This window comes from Phascolarctos cinereus, unplaced genomic scaffold, assembly GCF_003287225.1.
Source record: "Phascolarctos cinereus isolate Bilbo 61053 unplaced genomic scaffold, phaCin_HiC Scaffold_726;HRSCAF=1367, whole genome shotgun sequence".
In the NCBI taxonomy this organism is placed as follows: domain Eukaryota; kingdom Metazoa; phylum Chordata; class Mammalia; order Diprotodontia; family Phascolarctidae; genus Phascolarctos; species Phascolarctos cinereus.
Window position 1 is genome coordinate 88,636,836 of NW_027556098.1, and position 20,752 is coordinate 88,657,587.

Here is a 20,752-nt window from a genome sequence, read left to right on the forward strand (position 1 = left end):
TGGTCCGGGCTGGGTCAGAGGGCCACAGTGAAAGGACAGTTAATAAAAGGACTATTGAGTATCTAGGTAGGCTGAGATGGACCAGATGCCTCAAGCAAACACCAGGGACTGGGTTCAGGACTGGGTTGCTTGGGAAAGTTCAGGGTCCAGGTCCCATCACCCTATCAGATATAGACTGCCGGACCTAGAGTGAAAAAGACCCAGGTTCAAATCTGAACTCAGACACTTACTAGCTGCATGACCCTGGGTAAGTCATTTAACCTCTGTCTGTTTCAGTTTCCTTAATTGTAAAATAGGGATAGTAATGGCGTCTATTTTGCAGAGTTATTCTGAGGATCAAATGAGATAATATTTTAAAGCACTTAGCACAGCACCTACCACATAGTAATCACTTAATAAATACGTGTTCTCTCTGTCTCCCTTTAGGTATTTAGACCCCATTATGTGGAGGAAAGATTGGAATTATTCTTGTAGGCCCTATAGGACAAAACTATGAACAATATTCAGTTATTTTTAGTTGTGTCCTACTCTTCATGACCCCATTTGAGGTTTTTTTGGCAAATATATTAGAGTGGTTTGCCATTTCCTTCTCCACCTCATTTTACAGATGAGGAAACTGAGTCAAACAGGGCTAAGTGACTTGCTCAGGATCACACAGCTAGTGAGAGAAATTAACATTACACTATTACACTAAAAATTAATTATTAATTTGTGATCCACCCTTTTCCTTTAATTTTTGTTAAGACCCAACTTCTGAAAAGGTCAATCAGTCTCTGAAGGGCCTGGCTGAGTGATGATATTACTCCTAGCCTCTAAGGCACAAGCTCTCTAACTAGGTTGGAGGGGACCCCACCCAATTGGGAAACCTAATTTCTTTTTAAAGTATAAACAGAACCCAGACTGGGAGAGGCTTTGTCGGGGAGGTGGGGAGGGGGTGGGAGGTAGGAAATCCTCTTCCCCTCCATTAGCAGTTTAGGGCAATCCAGCTCATGAGGTCTTGGCTTCCTCAGATGCCTTGAGGCTACTACTGAGTTGCAAGATTAAGCTAGAGCTGAAGACTTTTAGTCCATTTCCTCACTAATGGCTACCAATCAGGGTTGAGTTTCACTTGTCAGGGGAGTTCCCTTTCAGAAGGGATTTAAGACATTTCAGAGGCTCTCTTGGTGTCTTTGGTTACTAGGAAAAACCAGTAATTATCAATTTATTGATATAAGTTAGGCTAATTAATAAATTGATTAGTAATTACTCTAAAATTCTATCTCTTAGGGGTTTTTATTCACCACACTAATAAGTGTCTAAGGCCAGATTTGAACTCAGATCCTCCAGACTCCAGGCTCAGCACTCTATCCACCATGCCACTTAGCTGTCTTTGTGGTTATTTGGTCTTGCCTGACTATTTGTGTTCCCATTTGGAGTTTTCTTGGCAAAGATACTAGAGTGGTTTGCCATTTCCTTCTCTAGCTCATTTTACAGATAATGAAACTGAGGCGAACAAGTTTAAGTGACTTGCTCAACGTCACACAGCTAGGAAGTATCTGACGCCAGATTTGAACTCAAGAAGATGAGTCTTCCTGATTCCAGGCCTGATGCTCTACCCACTGTACCACCTAGCTACTCTATGAGCCATAGAGGAAGGCTACAGAGAGGTAGATTTCTGGTTGATACGAGGAAAACTCTCCTAGCCATTAGATCTCAGCAAATATGGAGTGAGGGGGATGTTTTGGGAGGTCAAATCCCTGAATTACAGAATATGAGTTAGAAAGGAAGGACCTTAGGGACCATTGCATCCAGTACATATATTTTTTTAAGGCAATTGGGGTTAAGTGACTTGCCCAGGGTCACACAGCTAGTAAGTGTCAAGTGTTTGGTTTGAGGCCAGATTTGAACTTGGGTCCTCCTGTCTTCAGGGCCAGTGCTCTATCCACTGCACCGCCTAGCTGCCCCAGTACATGTTTTTTAAAAGAAAAAGAATCCTCTCTAACTAATGCACCTGACCAATGGTCACGCAGCCTTTGCTTGCTGACCTTTGGCAAGAGGGGAATCGGCTGCCTCCTGAAGCAGCCAATTCCCCTTTGGAATAGTTTGAGTTGTTAGGGAATTTTCCATTACATCAAGTCTAAACTTTCTTCCTTGTCAATTCCATCTATTGCTATGGGTCTACCCTCTGGGACCCATCAGGAAAAGTCAGCTTCTCCATCACTGCCTCATGATGCCCTTTGGTACACACCCTGAGAGTGAATCAGTACCATCATCTCCTCACTTGGACAGCTCTCATGATGCCCTTTGGTACACACCCTGAGAGTGAATCAGTACCATCATCTCCTCACTTGGACAGCTTATTATTTTCTACCCATACGAATGAATGGGGTAGATAACAATAACAATAATTGTAGTAACAGCAATAACAATAGTAATAGCTCATGTGTGATTTTCAATTTAAAAATTAAAGAAGAGTTTTTACAGTTAAAAGAATCACAGAGTAAAAGACATAGGGGATCTTAGAGATAATCTAAAAGCTGGCCCCTTCCTTTTCATGTAAGGAAACTGAAATCCAGAGAAGTCATTTGACTTTTCCAAGGTTATACAGATATTTAGTGGCAGAGCTGGCATTCAAACCCAATAGCACTGATTCCAGAACCAGAAATTTTCTCACTGTTCCATTCTTCCTTAACAACAATCCTGTGAGGTGGCCTCTAAAGGTATTATTATTATTATTATTATTATTATTATTATTATTATTATTATTATCGTCATCATCATCATCATCATCATCATCATTATCATTATTATTGCCATTTTACAAATAAGCAAACAATCTCAAAGAGGTTGAGTGATTTGCGTTAGTATTTAGTAGAGCCAGGACCCAAATGCAAGTTATAGGGATCCTAGCAATCACAGATTTAGAGCTAGAAAGGACCATGAAGGACTTAGTCAAATTTTATCTTTTTGTATATGAGGAAACTGAGACACAGAGAGGTTAAGTGACTTCCCCAGGGTCACACAGCTAATGTCTGATATGGAATTTGAATCCAGGTCTTCAAACGCCAAATCTAGAGATGTCTGCCCATTAAAATAATCTCTCTCCTTCCTACCCCCACTGTTAGTTTCATTACCAGAGGAGCAAAACTCCTAAGACCCTTTAAAGATGCTTGTGTAGTAAATTATATGTATGTTCTATAACAAAACCATAAGATTTATGAACAATAGAATGACGGAATATGCTAACCCAATCAGTAGTTTCTAGGGTTCGTTTATTCAATAAACATTTATTAAAATGCCTACCGTTGACAGGAAAAAGGTCTATAATCAATGCCTTGAGTGCTTTACTCTGCATTGCCTTACTAGTCTTTTATCAGCTATAATCATTAAGATAAGAGATAATTGAGTGACTTAGAGTAAAGACAGTCCTGGTTAAAAAAAAAATCTGTGCAACCAAACTATGATGTAGTCCCAGGGAAATTCCTCTGTTAGTTAACCTTAGAAGTGTAACTAAATCATTATGAAGTGTGTATCTTAAGTATGTTGCACCATACATGAATCAAGAGATCTATAAATAACTGGAATTTTGTATCTCAGGGTCTTGGACCATGCTGGCCGGACTGTAGACTTCATCTTCGTTTCTCTTAATAAAGGTTGGCTTCTTTGCGCAGAGAGTCTGCCCAGTTTCTTTTTTTACACCATAGTTGCTAGGTACTGGGAACACAGTGCCAAAAATGAAAAAGTTCCTGCCCTCAACCAGCTTCCGTTCTATTGAGGAAAACAATATGTGCACGCACAAATAAATACAAAACATATACATGGGAAATACAAAGTAATTGGGGTGGGATGAACTAATAAATGAGGAAATCACAAGAAGGTTTTGTGGATAAGGTTGTAGTTGAGCTGAATTTTGAAGGAATCAAAGGAGTCTATGAGACCCATGTGAAGTGAGAAAGCTTTCCGGGCATGGGATTGAATGTACAAAATCACGGGGACAGGAGATGAAATACTCTGCACAAGGCGTAGGAGGCCAATTTGAGTGGAACATGGAGTACATGAAAAGGAACAGTGTGTAATAAACTTGGCTGGGGGGCATGGAGCCCAACTATGAACATCTTTAAGTGCCAAACAGAGAAGTGTGTTTTGTTTTATTTTGTTTTGTTAATCACAGAGTCAATAGGGAGCCACTGGAACTTGAACAGGACAATGACATGGTCTTAGGAAGCTTAGAATGAAAAGACCAATTAAGAGACTATTGTAACTGTCTGAGCAAAAATGATAGAGGCCTGACCAAGAGTCAGGGCCATATGAATAGAAATGGGAGCAATGTTGTAGAAGTAAAAAAAAAAACACACACAAAGATATACATCTGCAATTTAATAATAGAAGCATAATGCTAATAAGTACACTGTATCTCAGGAATACATAAATCAAGGTGCACAAGAATTAGCTTCTGCTTTAGTCATGATTATTGAGAACGAGGGGAGATATAGTCCTTGAGTCAGAAAGACCTGAGTTCAAATTCAGCCTCAGACACTTACTAGCTGTGTGTCCCTGGCCAAGTCACTTAATGCTGTTTGCTCCAGTTTCTTCATCTGTAAAAAGTGCTGGAGAAGGAAAATGGCAAAACCACTCCAGTATATTTGCCAAGAAAATCCCAAAGTGGGGGTCATGAACAGCCTGACATGGCTGAACAACAGTTTTAAGACAATACCCCACACATGTGTAAAAGCCCACTGAGACCCAAAATGGCTGCAGTGAAGCTTCCACATTCTTATCTTAACTTTTATGCATCTTTCAGAGATCTATTCTAATCATGCAGTCTGATGGGGTCAGTGAACACTCTATAAACAACTTAATTCCTATAAAAATTGTTGCCATGCTTTCTTCTGGAAAATACTATAAACAAAGTATCAGAATAATCATATTTTCAAGCAAAATTTCCAAGCCAATTTGTAATTATAATAAAGTATTGGGGAACAAATTGGCATTTAGCTAGAAAAGCTACTTATTCTTAGGGAGAAACGTGAATCCTGACTCCTGCTCCAGAGAGCCTTTGTCACTAAATTTGTGGTTCAGAGATCTGGGTTTGCATCCCATTCTGTCACTTCTACCTCTGGGACCTCATGCAAGTTGCTAAATTTCTCTGGGCCCCAGCTTTGTCATCTATAAAATGAAAGAGGTCAGACTCTATGACCTCAAAGTCCAATTCTAAGTGATGTGTAGTAAATAAAATTCTAGACTTGGAGTCAGGAAGACCTGACTTCAAATCTTGCCTCAAAAGCTGTGGGACTCTGAGTAAGTCACTTAATATCTATCTGTCTCAGTTTCCTTAATGGAGATAATAACGGCCCTGGGCAAGTAACTTAACCTTGTTTGCCTCAGTTTCCTCATCTATAAAATGAGCTGGAGAAGGAAATGGCAAATCACTCTTGTATCCTTGCTAACAACAAACAAACAAGCAAAAAAACCCAACAACAATAACAACCCAAATAGCGTTACAAAGAGTCAGACATGATTGAAACAGCTGAACAACTAAACAGTACCCACCTCCCAGGATTGTTGTGAAGATAACATGAGAAATATTTATTAAGTCCTTTATAAACCTTAAAGTACTATATAAGTATTAGCTACTATTATTACTAAATCTTCGATTCTATGATTGGAGATCCAAGGAGTAGAAAGGGGAATGTTATAAGCAGTAACAAAACTAAGAAGACTCTGAAGAGTGTCAGGACATTTCCTTTAAGGCTCCCATTTCCATTTTGTGGTCCAATGGAATGAAGGACAATAAGCTTCCATGAATGATAGATTCAAAAGCAAGGAATTTACAAGAGAATTGCTTCTCTGAGGAGAGTGGAAATGCACATACCATTTTTTTTCCTTGATAAGAGAACATCTTAGACATCAGATCTAAGCTACAGCTTTCTTAGAGGTAGCGGCAGGCCTGAATCTCCCCTCCAAACAGGGGATACTTGATTTCCCGAGACAGCAAGACAGCAGCAGCCTTCTCATTATTAAGCCAGTCCCATATTCTCTCCCAGTCTCCTAGAAGTGTTGTACTGAGGTGTCCTAGGGCATCAACATGAGACTTCGGGGTAACATTGCCCAGGCTCTCATCTTCAGCATAACACAGTGCCCAATCAGCTAAACACAGTGCTGTCTCACTTATCAGAGGTTCCATCTACCTCTCCCACATCTCTCCTTCAACTTCTCTCAGGTAAAGGAAAATCCAATATAACCCCTTGTAGGTAAAATAAAGGGCAGTTAGGTGGCTAAGTGGATAAAACACCAGGCCTGGAGTCAGTAAGACTCATCTTCCTGAGTTCAAATCTGGCCTCAGACACTGACTAGCTGTGTGACCCTGGGTAAGTCACTTAACCCTGTTTGCCTCAGTTGCCTCATCTGTAAAATGAGCTGGAGATGGAAAGGCAAACAACTCCAGTATCTTTGCCAAGAAAACCCCAAATGGGGTCACAAAAAGTCATATATGACTGAAAAATGGTTGAAAAACAAAAAATAAAAGAACCGTGGTCAAGTTTCAGGTTTATAAGTACTCAGTATTACAAATTTAGAGCTGAAAGGTAGTTAGAGAACACCTAATCCAATGTACAGTTGAGAAAACTGAGGCTCAGATATGTTAAGTGAGTTGCCCAAGGTAACACAAGATGTAAGCAGTGGAGCTGAGATTTAAACTCAGGTCCTATGACTCCAAGTTCAGTATTCTTTCCACTGTACCATGATGCCTTCCATTGATCTTTTTGTCTACCACACTATAGCTCACCCAGCGCCTGGAATTTACTAACTAGTACTCCATAGGTATTTATTTATTGAATGAATTTTTACTGTTGTTCAGTCATTTCAGTCTTGTCTGAATCTTTGCGACCCCATTTAAGGTTTTTTTGGCAAAGATACTGGAGTGGTTCACCATTTCCTTCTCCAGCTCATTTTACAGATGAGGAAACTGAAGTAAACAGGGTTAAGTGACTTGCCCAGGGTCACACAGCTAGGAAGTATCTGAGGCCAGATTTGAACTCAGGAAGATGAGTCTTCCTGCCTTCAGGCCCAGGACTCTATCCACTGCCCCACCCATATGCCCCTATATTCCCCAATTAGAGCACTATTGCATATTAATCCCATCCCTGAACATAGAGATAACAGGATCATTGAATTTAATAGTTGAAGGAAACCTCAATCTCCCTCTATCCCAAGCCTATACCTCAAAGAAATCCCCACTCTAGCATTCCTAACTAGCACTCATCCTGTCTCTCTACCTCTATGTAGCAGTAGAACCTTTAGCAAATCACTTACTTCCTCTTGGCTTAAGTTTCCTCTCCAAATAACAACCTCCAAGGTGAGGGAACCCAACACCACTCCCAGCAGCCTATTACCCTTGGATAGCTCTAGTTGTTAGGAAGTGATTCCTGACATGGAGCCATAAGTCTGCCCTGCTGGGGATTTCATCTATGGTCCTGTTTCTACCCTTTAAAGACAAACCAATGAATCTAATCCTGCTCTCCCAAAACAGTCCTACTTGAACAGAACTGTTATGGCTTTCCTTTCTTCAGGTTCAGAATCTCCCATTCCTTCCACCTTTTCTCATAGGAGATGGTGCCTTTCACCATCTGGGTGACCCTCTTCTGTGCACTCTCCATGTCATCAATGTGCTTCTCAAACTGTGGTGCCCTTCTAGGGCACCATCACTTTAACTATCTCAATTCATTGAACTCTCCAACAAGGCAAAAAAATGTGTTAATTGGGTCACAAGACTTAGAGCAAGAAGAGACTTTAGAAATCAGTCTGTCCAATCCCTTCACATGAAGAAAATGCAGTCTGAAGAAATAAAGGTACTTGTACAAAGACACAAAGTATAGTACGTCAGTATGAGTCTCTACTGGAGGTATAGGTATGGTGTATGGTCACTCCTCATTTGAGTAGAGCCAGGATTCCAGTCCAAGTCTTTGGACATCAAATCCTTGAACCATATTTGTTGTTTTAAGGAAAAGAGAAAAATTTAATGGTTTCTGCTAGGAAAAATAATTGTATAAATAACATTCAAGTTAACATGGATCATAGGTCTACAAAATCAGACTTCTAAAAATATTACTTAGATGAAAAATAAAGGCATGACCTCTAGCACCACCCTGAAGCTTATCCATACTATTTGTTTAAACTAGCAGGTACATCATGGCTATAGCACTGATAAATGAGGGAGAGTCTGACAAAGGATGACACTGTGCAGTAGTTGATTGAGCATCATCCCTTGGGTCAGGAAACATCTGTTTTAGTCTGGTTCTGTCTCTACATAGCAATAGGACCCTCAGCAAGTCACTCAGCCCATCTTGGCTTAAGTTTCCTCAGCTGTGTGGGGTTTATGATCTCTCAGACTTCCTCCAGGGATAAGATTCTATGATATTTTTAATCTATCTGCAAAGTTTTTAGAATGTTTAAAAATCTTTTCCACTCTGATGTAGCCAAACCTAAAGTCTGGAGAAAAATTGCTTCAAACCCCTAGCTGCATGACCTTGGACAAGTCATCTAAACTTCTTTAAGCTTCCATTTCCTCATCTATAAAACAGTAAAAACAGGTGTTATTACCAACCCATAAAAATTTCGTGAGAAGCAAATGAGATAACATGAGCAAAGCTTCTAGTAAATCTTAAAGTATAATATTAATGTTGTCTTTCATTATTATTAATACTAACATCAGGGCAGCTGGGTAATTCAGTGCATATATACTAGGCCTAGAGTCAGGAAAACCTGAATTCAAATCCAACCTCAAACATTTACTAGTTGTGTGACCTTAGGAAGCTCACTTAACCTCTGTTTGCCTCAGTTTCCTCATCTGTAAAATATTGATTATAATAGCACCTACTTCTGAGGATTATTGTGAGAACCAAATAAGATAATAATCTAAGGTGCTGAGTACAGTGCATGGCATATAACAAATGCTACATAAATGCTAATAATAGTTATTATTTATAAACCATTTTAAAAAACCTGTAGGAAGGAGCACACCAAAGAGAAATGTTTCTGAATATGGGTTAAATGCATCTTTTTCCTTTAGCAATTTAAAAAACCTCATTGCTCTTACTAATTTGTGATCAATAATTTCTAGGAACTCATTAACTATGGATGCTAACCTCTACTGCTCTCTAGTGGTAACATGAAACTGTTAAGACAGACTGGGACGTAAGAACATTTGGGTAGAGCTAGTCTTTGCATCTTTGATTTCTTGAATTATGTGGGAAGCTAAAGTACTAGAAGATTTTAACTAAACAACTGATTAGAATTATTATCATACCTTTCCAGCATAGCTATTGTGTTCTTCCAATAATGATGATGATGATGATTAATGATGATGATGATGATGGTGATGATGACGATGATGATGATGATGATGATGATGATGATGATGATGATGATGATGATGTAGCAACTGAGGTCATCCCCAGCTTGCCCGGGAGATCCTGCATGCAAGGCTACTACTTCAGGTTCAAGTTACACTTGGTTTTGGCATTCATTAGAAATTATAGTTTACAAGCTCCCATCAATTTGTTTACCTTTTCTAGTCAGGCAAAAAATGTAATTCAAATCAAAGGTGTTTGATGAAACAGTATAAGTTTTTAAAATGTGGCAAACTCTCATAAATACATACATCGTCAGTGGAAAGAGTAGCAAATATTACTGGAGGAATACATTTAGGAATACATGTGACTAATGCACAAAACTGGAGAGGCAATTCAATACTCTGACATTGCAGAACCACTTATGTCTTCTGGTCAATATGCTTGTCCTAGTGAGCACTGCAAACAGTCTGTATGAGTCTCTATGGAGGTATAGGTATGGTGTGCAGTCATTCCCCAGGTGTTCTTTCCTATTGGTCTTACAGAGTCAAGGGCTTGTTGGATCTCCATTTGTCTCATGATAGCTTATAGCCTCTGCCAAATGTGGCTCTACCGGGCACAATGTTGTGAAACTGTTCTCTGCTTACAGCTTCTGCCTTCAGCTGGAGTCATCAGCAGAGCTGCTATCTGGATCAGACTTGCAGGAAAGAGGAAGAGGATCAACCTTTGTACTTACAGCTTAAAGCACAAAGTCTTTTCTGCCTCCACTCTTTTAGAAAATGCAAAAGCCCTAACATACTCAGTTACTTGACAAGAAAGAAACCCTTGATGGCTTACAAATATTTGTACAATTTGTCTAAGTTTTAGATGGTTAGAATTGGCATTTCCCCTTGAGGAGATTCCTTACCCCAGGTATCATGCTTTTTGGAATAAAAAGCACCCCCAGCTAACCAGTGCCTTCAGTTTTCATTCTCTTTGGTATTCACTAATAACCAAGGGCAGCCTCTCTGTCAGAGTTCTCACTGTGACTTAAGGTTAGAAAGTCTTGGTAATTTAACCCTGAGGATCTTATTGACCTAACACATTTCAGGAAGTCTTTGTCACTGAGATTAGTGAGTGTGATCCACTACAGCATTTTGTGTGGCAAATCAATCAAAGTAAGCATAAAAAAGTAAGTCCTGGGGCAGGTCATTGTCTTCTACTTGCCTAGTGTTCTCTGGTATGTATATGTGGGTGGCCAACAACGTTTTCAGACTTTGGGCACACCCTATAATAAAACAATCTGATATATAAATAATATTTTCAAATTTGAAAAGCATTTTACTTACATTTTTCTCTTTACAAACTTCTGGTACCACCACAAACACCTCTGTCATAACAACTCTGTAAAATAAAATTTTAAAAACTATGTCCATAATGTCCAAATTAGGGAATGATGAAACAGAGAAAGAAAACTACAGACTGATATCATCAACAAATAGACATGAAAATACTAAGTAAAATATAGATAAAGAGAAGTATTTCAAAAATATTTTTGATATGACCAAGTTGGATTTATGCCAGGAACATAATAAGTCAACATTGGAAAAACAATTAGCTTAATGAATTATAACCATAGAAAAAACATGCAAAAAAGCCTTTGATAAAATTCAATGCTCTTTTAAATAAAAAAGAAAGCATAAGAATAAAATAATTTTGCCTTAATTGGATGAAAAGCACTTTTCTAAGATGAAAAGCTACTATTATTTATAATGGGAAAGCCCTGAAAACTTTCCCAAGAAGGTAAGGGATGAAGCAAAAATACACACCATCACCATTATTGTTTAATCAAGTTCTAGAAATGTTATCCATAGAAATAAGAAAACACAAAAAAAGTGAAAATGCCAAGCAATCACAAAAAGGAGGATCTTTGTCTCTTCCTCTATTTGTAAAAAATGTTATAACTTCCTTAGAGAACCATAGAGAATAAATGTTTAAATCTACAAAATATAAATAGCTCTAGCAAAGCAACAGAGTATTAAAATAAAGCAACAAATATCATCAACATTTCTGTATACTCATAACAAGAACCAGAAATAGAAGATAGAAAGAGAAATACCACTTAATATAATAATAAAATAGTCTAAATATTTAGAAATTAACTCACCAGAATATGCAGAATTTATATAACTATAGCTACACAACAATTTTTGCAGAAATAAAGGAAGTCCTGAATAATTAGAAAGTTATTCAGTGTTCAATATGAGATACTGTAAATATAGAAAAGGTTACACATAGCATTATTTAAATTAATCTTCAAATTTAATACTATGCCAATAAATCATCAAAAAGATACTTTATAGGTAGATTTAGATAAAATAATAACATTTCCAAGGAGAAAAAAAGGTTCAAGAAAAAAACAAAGAAACAACAAAAAATAAGAAAGAAGATTGCTTGGCAATATCACCATAGTTGTTTGGTGAATTATAAAGCAGTGATTAAAAAAAAAAATCAAAGAAGATAGTTTAACCGATGCTTAAAAGGAAATGTATATAACAGTCCACTATTCAATAAACCCAGTAGCACAGATGATTGGGGAAAGGCTTGTTAAGAAAACTGGGACAAAGGGCAGCTAGGTGGTACAGTAGATAGAGCTCTGGCCTTGGAGTCAGGAGGACTTGAGTTCAAATCTGGCCTCAGACACATGACACTTGCTAGCTGTGTGACCCTGGGCAAGTCACTTAACCCCAACTGCCTCACTAAAAAGAAAAGAAAACTGGAACAAAGTTTGACAGAAAATGTTTGCAGGATGATGGGAGTTTAGATCTTTCACAACTCAAGGGGAGAATTTGTATACAGCTATGGAAAAGAGTATATTATAAAAATAAAAATCAATTAAACATAAATGAAATGCTTTCTCACAAATAAAATGGATACAGCTAAGCATAGTAAAAAGGTATGGGCTTATATATTATGAAGAAAGGACTTTTAAACTATTGAATAACAACCTCACCAAACTGGCAAATATGAAAAAAGTCCATGTTGGAGGGGCTATGGAGAAACAATACTTAACCATGGAACTACAAATTTGTCCAACAATTTTGAAACAGATTTGGGAATTATGAAAAAAAAATGTTACAAAGTTGTTCATACCTTTTACCCAGAAGTCTCACTATTGGGTTTATACCTCCAGAGAAGTTACTGATAGCAAAAGAAGCATTGCTCTTTTTAAAAGAAGAAGTTGGAAACAAGTTATACATTTTGACTGGAGGATATCTGAATAAATTTAGTATTTGAAAGTCATGGAATACAGTTTTGCCACAAGGAGTAATATTTTGTGGATCGCTTTATAAATTGGAGCTATTCAAAGTGTAGTTAAAGTTGAATGTTATACAAAACATAACACAGTGACCAATGATGAAAATAAATGTTCATCATATAGCTAATGAAAAATGGTGCACCGTAAACAGTACCAATGATGTGGTCGAGCTGTTTATATTTTGAAGATTTGAACATTTCTTCTCTATTGGAAATGATCTAGGCTGGTCATGAAGCCAGAGAAAGAATCCTTACCCATCATATTCCTCTGATAGTGACAGGAACCAGAGGTTAGGTTTCTGAAATATGTATTATAGGGAGAGGAGGAGAAAGAGAAAGGATATTTAACCTCTATAATTTTTTTGAGGCAATCAGGGTTGAGTGACTTGCCCAGGGTCACACAGCTAATAAGTGTCTGAGGCCAGATTTGAACTCAGGTATTTTGGACTCCAGAGTCAGTGCTGTATCCACTGTGCCACCTAGCTGTCCTTAATCTTTATAATTTATTCATCCAATCAACAAAGGTAGCCAGGATTTCCAAGACCTCCTGAGAGGACTAAAGGTAACAAAACAAGTTCCTATAAGCTAGAAAATTTGTGCAAATGTACATTTTACATAGTGCAAGGACTTCCATTTCCTTTGCTCCGAGAGGAACTTCCAACCTGAGACTTCCCAAGCTATCAGAGAAGGAAGAAGGAGAAGCCTACTTCATATTTTTCTTGCCACATGATAGGAAATGGGATGCAAACATAGTGCCCTAGTAGTCGTGAGCAGGGGATAGTGGGATAGAGGGATTTTATGAATCCATTCAAAGATGGTACAGACTCGAGGAAATAGAAACATAGAAGACTGGAGGACACATAGATACCAGGAGCAGATATAAAGTGCAGACCAGAGCTGAACAAGCAGGGGAATAGCCCAGAACAAAGTTAATAGCATCACCATCAAGGTGAGATCAAGACAAATTCCAGCCCAATTTCTTTCTCTTTCCTCAAGACATGTTGGGGGAAAACTTCTGCTAACTGGCAAACTGGTCAGTCCCTGTCTTTTCTATCCTTTTCAGACAAACTGAGATGGAGGACTAGAGGGGAAAAGGAAAAATCAACACGTTTTATATCATTGTAAATATTATTTGAAGCCTTGCTTTGTTAGCTTGAATTCTCTATGGTTATCGATTGTGTTAATAAGTCAAAGGGTCATCAACAGTGACTTAGGCAATTGTAACTATAGCTATGAATCCAGCCCATAGGATGGGGGCTTGACAAGTTGAGTGATTTTTCCTTTTTAGTAATTTGGGGTGCATTCTACTCACGATGAACCTAGGCAAAGGTGTGCTGTAGTAGCTCAGACTGGCACTGTAGAATCTACTCTTAAATTTTCAGTGTATTTAAACATTGAAATTAGCAAATGTTACAAATAAGGTCTTGCTAAGACTTAAGAAATGATGGAGAAATGTTAATAATGCAGATTAAACATAAAAGTATGTCAAGTGTTTCCTCCCCAACCCCCTAGCCAACTGCTAGACATTTACCATCACACCCCTGAACCTAAGCACAGCTCACTCACCAGCTGGCTAAGAGAATTGGAATAGTAAGAACTGGGGGATGAAGCTACTTTGGATAGCTGGAGGAACACCTGGAGGCCAAACTACACACTACAGTTATCCCTTCCACTTCATGGTGGTCTGGAAAATCTGTGTAAAAATTTTTGGCCCTCCCTTTGTACCAGAGAAGAAGTCTGAATTTCTCTTCTTTTATGGGGTATTTACAGTACCTTATTGTAAAATTTGGGTTGAGTATTTGATCATAGGTTCTGCATCACGTGCTAGCCTTTGTGTGTCATCTGTGGCTTCCGCAAAACTCCCCCAAAATTCTCATTCAATTTCTTAGGCCAACCCATGATATATCAAAATCACAACACAGAAAGTCGTGATGTGGAAGGTTTAACTATATACCTTCCTCCGCTCCTCAGCTAATTAAATATTGACAGATGACATGATAAGGGTACTGCTCCCTACTGGCAAGGAAAAGGGAAATGAACTCAGGAAGGTTGTATTTATTGTTACAAACCCCTTTTAATGTGAACTCTAACATTAGCACAGTAGCCCTTGATATACAAATGTTGTACAGGGACAGACAGTTCTAGGCACTGAAGAAGTAACAAAGCTTAGAAATGACATAGTCCCTTACCTCATGGAGCTTACAATCTATTTGGAGGATAAGACCCCAAATATTTAACTGTTTAGCTGGTATAACTCAAGACTGAAAGCTCATTGGTATGAAACTCTCTCCTAATTAGTGGAGATTAAGACAGTGGATCCGTGTGAAGGGTGGGGTGGAGTTGATGAGAACAAGACAGAAGAGAGACTGGATCTCTTCAGTCCTAAAGTGGGGTTGGCATTGTCCATCTTCTCTCTGAAGCTGGAATCCCAAAGAGACTGAAGAGCTCAAAGAGATTGATAAGAACAGGAGAATGATGAGGCTGGGCTAATATTTAACCCTTACCCCCATAGACTGTATCCTTAACTAATAGAGCAGACAGGAATCACAAACCAAATAGCAAAGTATTTAACTGAGACAAAGTACCAAGATAAATAGCGGGGTGGGGGGTGTAGAATGCAGTAGAATCCTACTCAGTCCATAAATAAACAAACTCCTAACACTCCTCAACACTCATGAGCCAATAGGAAAAAGGTATAAATTGCTGGAAAATCCATCCTCCAAAATGAAGAAAAATTGCTTCAGTACTGTTTTCTTTGCAGTGCATCTGGGAAAACTTCTACTTCTTTATCTCCCAGGAACTCACTGCTTCAGTGGGTTTTCATTCCCATGGTTCCTTGTGTGGTCCCGGAGGTCTTTGCCACTGTCCCACTACTATGCCTCCTGAAACTGAAGTGCCACCCTTTGCTGCTATGGCTTCTCCCCAGCTGCCATCATCTCCTGAAGCTCTACCCTCTGACAGTGCTTCTCACATTGAAAGCTAGGGTCCATTGTTTCTCTGCCAAGCTGCTGATCCTCTATCTCTGCAGTCAGGTCTCAGTTTATATCTTATATATCCCATTGTTCTTCAGAATATTGACTGCACAATTTTATTTTTGCTTGAATTATATCATAGGGAAAACAGAAGTTCCTATTCACCAAGTATAAGCTTGTTAGATAGCTCTAGGGAAACCTATGAGGTTTCCAAAGTATCTTGTGGCAAAATAAAAAAGAAACAAAATATCACCTAGACAAGAATGCAATTGACCTCTGCTCTTTCAGAATAGAGGTCAGAATATAGCCCCAATCTGGAAACTTTCAGGCCAGCCATACAGACATTCTTTTTTTTCTTTTTGGCTTTTAGGCAATTGGGGTTAAGTGACTTGCCCAAGGTCACACAGCTAGTAAGTGTCAAGTGTTGGGTCTGAGGCCGGATTTGAACTCAGGTCCTCCTGACTTCAGGGCTGGTGCTCTATCCAGTGCACCACCTAGCTGCCCCACCATACAGACATTCTTGCTGTTCTTTACACTTACTAATACTCCATCTCCTCTCTCCACATTTTTGCACTGACTATGCCCCACACCTAAAATGCACTCCCTTCCCCGCCCACTGCTCTTAGAATCCCTGGTTTCCTTTGAGATTGAGTTCAAGAGCTAGCTTCTGTATAAATCCATTTCTGATCTGCTAGTGCCCACCTTCCCAAAACTACGTTGCTTTCATTTCATATACATATATATGCATATATATGCATGTGTGTGTATGTATGTATATATGTATATATGTATATATGTATGTGTGTATGTATATGTGTATGTATGTATGTGTATGTATATGTATGTATGTATGTGTATTGCATATATTTATATGTGTACTTGTGGTCTTTAAAAGGTAAGCTCCTTGAGGGCAGAGACTATTTAATTTTTGTTATTGTATCCCCAGTATTTATCATGGTGCCTGGTCCATAGGAGATGCTTATTAGAGACAGCTAGGTGGTTTTGTGGACAGAGCACTGACATTGGACTCAGAAAAACCTGAATTCAAAATCCAACCTCAGATACTAGCTGTGTGACTCTGAGCAAGTCATTTAATCTGCCTACCTCAGTTTCCTCATCTATTAAATGATGATAATAGCAATATCACCTAGTTCTCAGGGTAGTTATAAGGATGACATGAGATGATGCATGTAAGGCACTTTACAAAACATAATGCACTAGCTATTATTAATAAATGTTTGATAGTTGCTTTACTGACTGACTGACCATCTTAACAAAATGGGCCACACTGCTTTCCTAGCTCAATGGATAAATTGTGTTTCTAATAATTCTCTCTGGATATCTAACAATGAATTGTAGTTATTTTCCAGAGCCTTTAAAAATCTCAACAAAATGCAAAAAGATGAATTTTCTATGCTTAGTTAAATGGAACCTCCTGCAAAGACAAAGCATCACATGTGATATACAAGACAACCACATGGCCTAAGTTTAACAACTGGAAAAATGAAATATATTTCCCTAATTTTAACTGGTGGAAAAGTCATTCTGTTTTAATATTCAGTGATTCACTTTGTTTTAATAGCATCTTTCCGTAGCTTGTCCCCATCTTGCATAATCTATTTAGAATAATAACAGATGTTGGTGATGATGATGATACTGATGATGATGATGGTGATGATAGTGATGAGAACAATAACATACTGTCCATATTTAAATGGGAAATGCATTGTCCAAATTAATTACACCATGACTATGATACTTCATTATTGTTACAGCTCTTTTAATATCTTCCCTTCACCCCCTGGCATCTTTAACTTCTCCATCCTCCATTAAACCTTGACTACAGTTGAGGAGGGTAACATACTTGGGTAATAACAATTTAAACACTATAACTTCTCTTTTCCACAGGGTGAGACTGCATGAAATACTTGTTTGCACAAGTAGAAGGAATGAGGAGAAAGAAGCCTACTGGGATTATCCTTGGAAATTCTGCCTAGTTGCCTGGAATCATGGGAATCTGCCCAGCAGGGTTTTGGAAGTCAGTCTATTTCAATTCTCATGAGACAAATATTTTTTCTTGGCTATTAGAACATAGAATCTTTTTCTTCATGCCATTTTAAAGAAGTTGCTCTATAACTTTTTTCATTTAATAGACTGAAAAAGTCACCTGTACCGGAATAGAATGAAAACACAGTGCTTACCAGGAGTTCTTATAAACAACCTTTAGGAGTCCTAGGGAATAGCAAGGACTGTAGAAGACAATTTTGAATTAGCAAGGCAGTGTAACTTAATCGATGGAGAAATCAGGAAGGCCTAGATTAAAATCCCCACTTACTCTCTATGTGGTACTGGATGGGGGCAGAGGGCAGTCCACCCCAATGGGCACAGTTGCACTAGGAGAGGGGAAAGCTCATCCTCCAGATAGTCTGGCTCAAGCCTCAGGAACTGACTGATAGTCCTTGATTCTGGACACCTGCACCCCCAGGAGTGGAAAAGGAAGGAGAGAAGGAGAGTGGCATGGCTGAGGGGGATGGCAGCCAGGGAAAGTCAAATGGAACCTTCAAAGGGTGTTGTTGAGGGAACAAGGGCAAATGGCAAAGGGCTGTGAAAGACATTAAAACATGGAGGACCACAACAGGGAGGAGATGCACCCTCCCAGATGTTGGCAGCCTGAAACAAAGCCGAGGGGCCTCGCTCTGGTTATGACTTTGCTCAAGCAAAGACTTCTTTCTATTAAAGCCAATCCAAGCAAATTAACCACTTCTATTGGCTTTAAAATTCTCACAGCCACATTGAAAGCAGTATTTGGTTGACATTTATTCTCTCTGTGAATAAGGAATTCCAACAAAACATTGTCAAGCATGCAGTGAATTCATGAAGATTAGTCGATTGATGATTCCCCACAGACTCTCTTTCGTTCCTTCCTTCCTAGCCACAGGGCGCTTCAAATGCTTGTTCATACTTCTCACAGTACTTTTTCCCTTATTATACACTGAGTTCCATGCAAACCTATGAAAATATTTTGGTGTCCCTTCTTTTCTCTCCACCATAGATCATGCCCTAGATTCTTAAACTGTCAAGAACCACTATATTTCAATCAAATCCGAAAAGGGAGCCCAGTCCCTCAGCCACGAGAAGGGCGTACATAAGCAGGATCTAGTGAAAGACGGCTGGAGCCAGAAGCAGGAGAGACTTGAATTCAAATCCTACCTCTGACTTGAACTACTTACATGACCATGACAAGTCCCTGAACTTTAGTTTTCTCATCTATAAAATGAGGATGTTGTGGGGCTCAAATAACACAATATATTTAAAAATGCTCTGAAAACCATAATGTATTCTATAAATGTAGTTACTGAGCTGTATTTCTTATAATTTCTAGGACCTAAGTCATTTTTTGAGTGTAGATACTACAGCATTTCAAAGCAGGACCTAAAGTCATTTTTTGAATGTAGATACTACAGCATTTCAAAGCATACACGATTTCATCAGTGCAGGTACTCATTCTAGCTATACAAATTACATCCCTTTCCATGTATCAGCAGATAGTTTTATTAGTTTCTCCGGCTGAAAAAAAAAATACCTTATGCGGTGGTCAGCCCTCCAGAGAAGAGCCTCTCTGAAAGTGGTCAAGGCTTGTCTGCAGATGGCAGACACACACACACTCCATGACCAGCTAGGCTTAGCACTTTTCCAGCTTAGTGGGACCTACCAGAGTGTGTACTGTACTCACCCTGGCTGCCTTCAAGTCTCAACTAAAACCCTAGCTTCTGCAAGAAGTCTTTGCTGGTTCCCCTTAATTCTAATTCTTTCTTCTGCAAATCCATCCAATTTATACTGATCATGTCTTGTATGCTATATAACTGTTTGCATGTTGTTTTCTCCCCCATTAGAAGGTGAGCTCCTTAAAAACAGGAATTGTTTTTGCTTTTCCTTATATCCCCAGAATTTAGCATGCTCCCTGGCATCTAGTAAGTGCTTAATAAAAGCTTGTTGATTGATTGACTATTGACGAACAGGGTCACTTAACCAGCTGTGCGACTTTCTCTTTGGGTCTTAGTTTTCTCATCTGTAAAATCAGGCAGCAGGACTCAATAACTTCTAAGGTAACTTCCAATTCTAAATTGATTATCTTATGACATTCAGGCCACAATAAGGCATCAGAATAGGACTTTAGAGATGATATCTTTGCTTAAAGGTACTTTAAATGCTGACAATTCTTACAGAAAACCAGGTCATTAAATAGTGAGTTTTCACTTTCTCAAAAGTGAGGAGGATGGCCAGGTAATCAATATATGATGTCCCAAATACTTAGGGTGGGGTTATATACTTTTGGGCACTTAAAAGAATGGATTTTTTCAAATCTTGGAGGGACCTTCAAGGTCAGCAAATTGTACCCAATTCATTTTAGAAATGAAGACATTGAGAACCAGAGAAATAAAGTGATTTGCCCAAAGTCATTCAGCAATAAATGTCAAAGTCTGATGAATTCTTGTTTCCTGGCTTCCACTCTGTTGTTCTTTTCACTAAACTATGCAGAGATTACTGGACAAATGACGACTAAGTATTCTGATTAAATGACAGAGTTAAGCTTCCAAAAGTCCCTTGCGCACAAAGGAATATTTTCCACAGCAAAGCATAATGGACAGAATGTTAGGTCTTAAGTCAGGAAAACCTGGATTCAAATCCCACCTCTGACCTTAGAAAAATCACTTAACCTTCCTGAGCCTCAGTTTCCTCACTTGTAAAAGGGATATAAGAACACCTATCTCACACAGTTGTCCATAGGACCAAAATGAGAAAATATATGTAAGTAACTTTGCAAAGCAATAAAGTGCTATACAAAAGTGAGCTACTATCATCAGCAGCAGCATTCTTATTAAACACCAAGAAACTCTGGTTCAACTCAATTTTAAATATTTTGTACTTCCAATAAGCCTCTGTTCTAAAATAAAACCACCCAGTAGAACTCCCTATGTCCCTTCTGAAGCAAGTAGGAGTGGAATGTGGAGGCAAGTAGTAAATAGCCTGCCTACTTTGTACCTACTGGGATGTATCACCTTTCTTCCCTAAAGTCCACAACAGTGATTCAGTTTCAACACTTTCTCTCGCACTCTCACTCTGTTCTGGAATTTAACAAGAGGAAATTCTGGACCA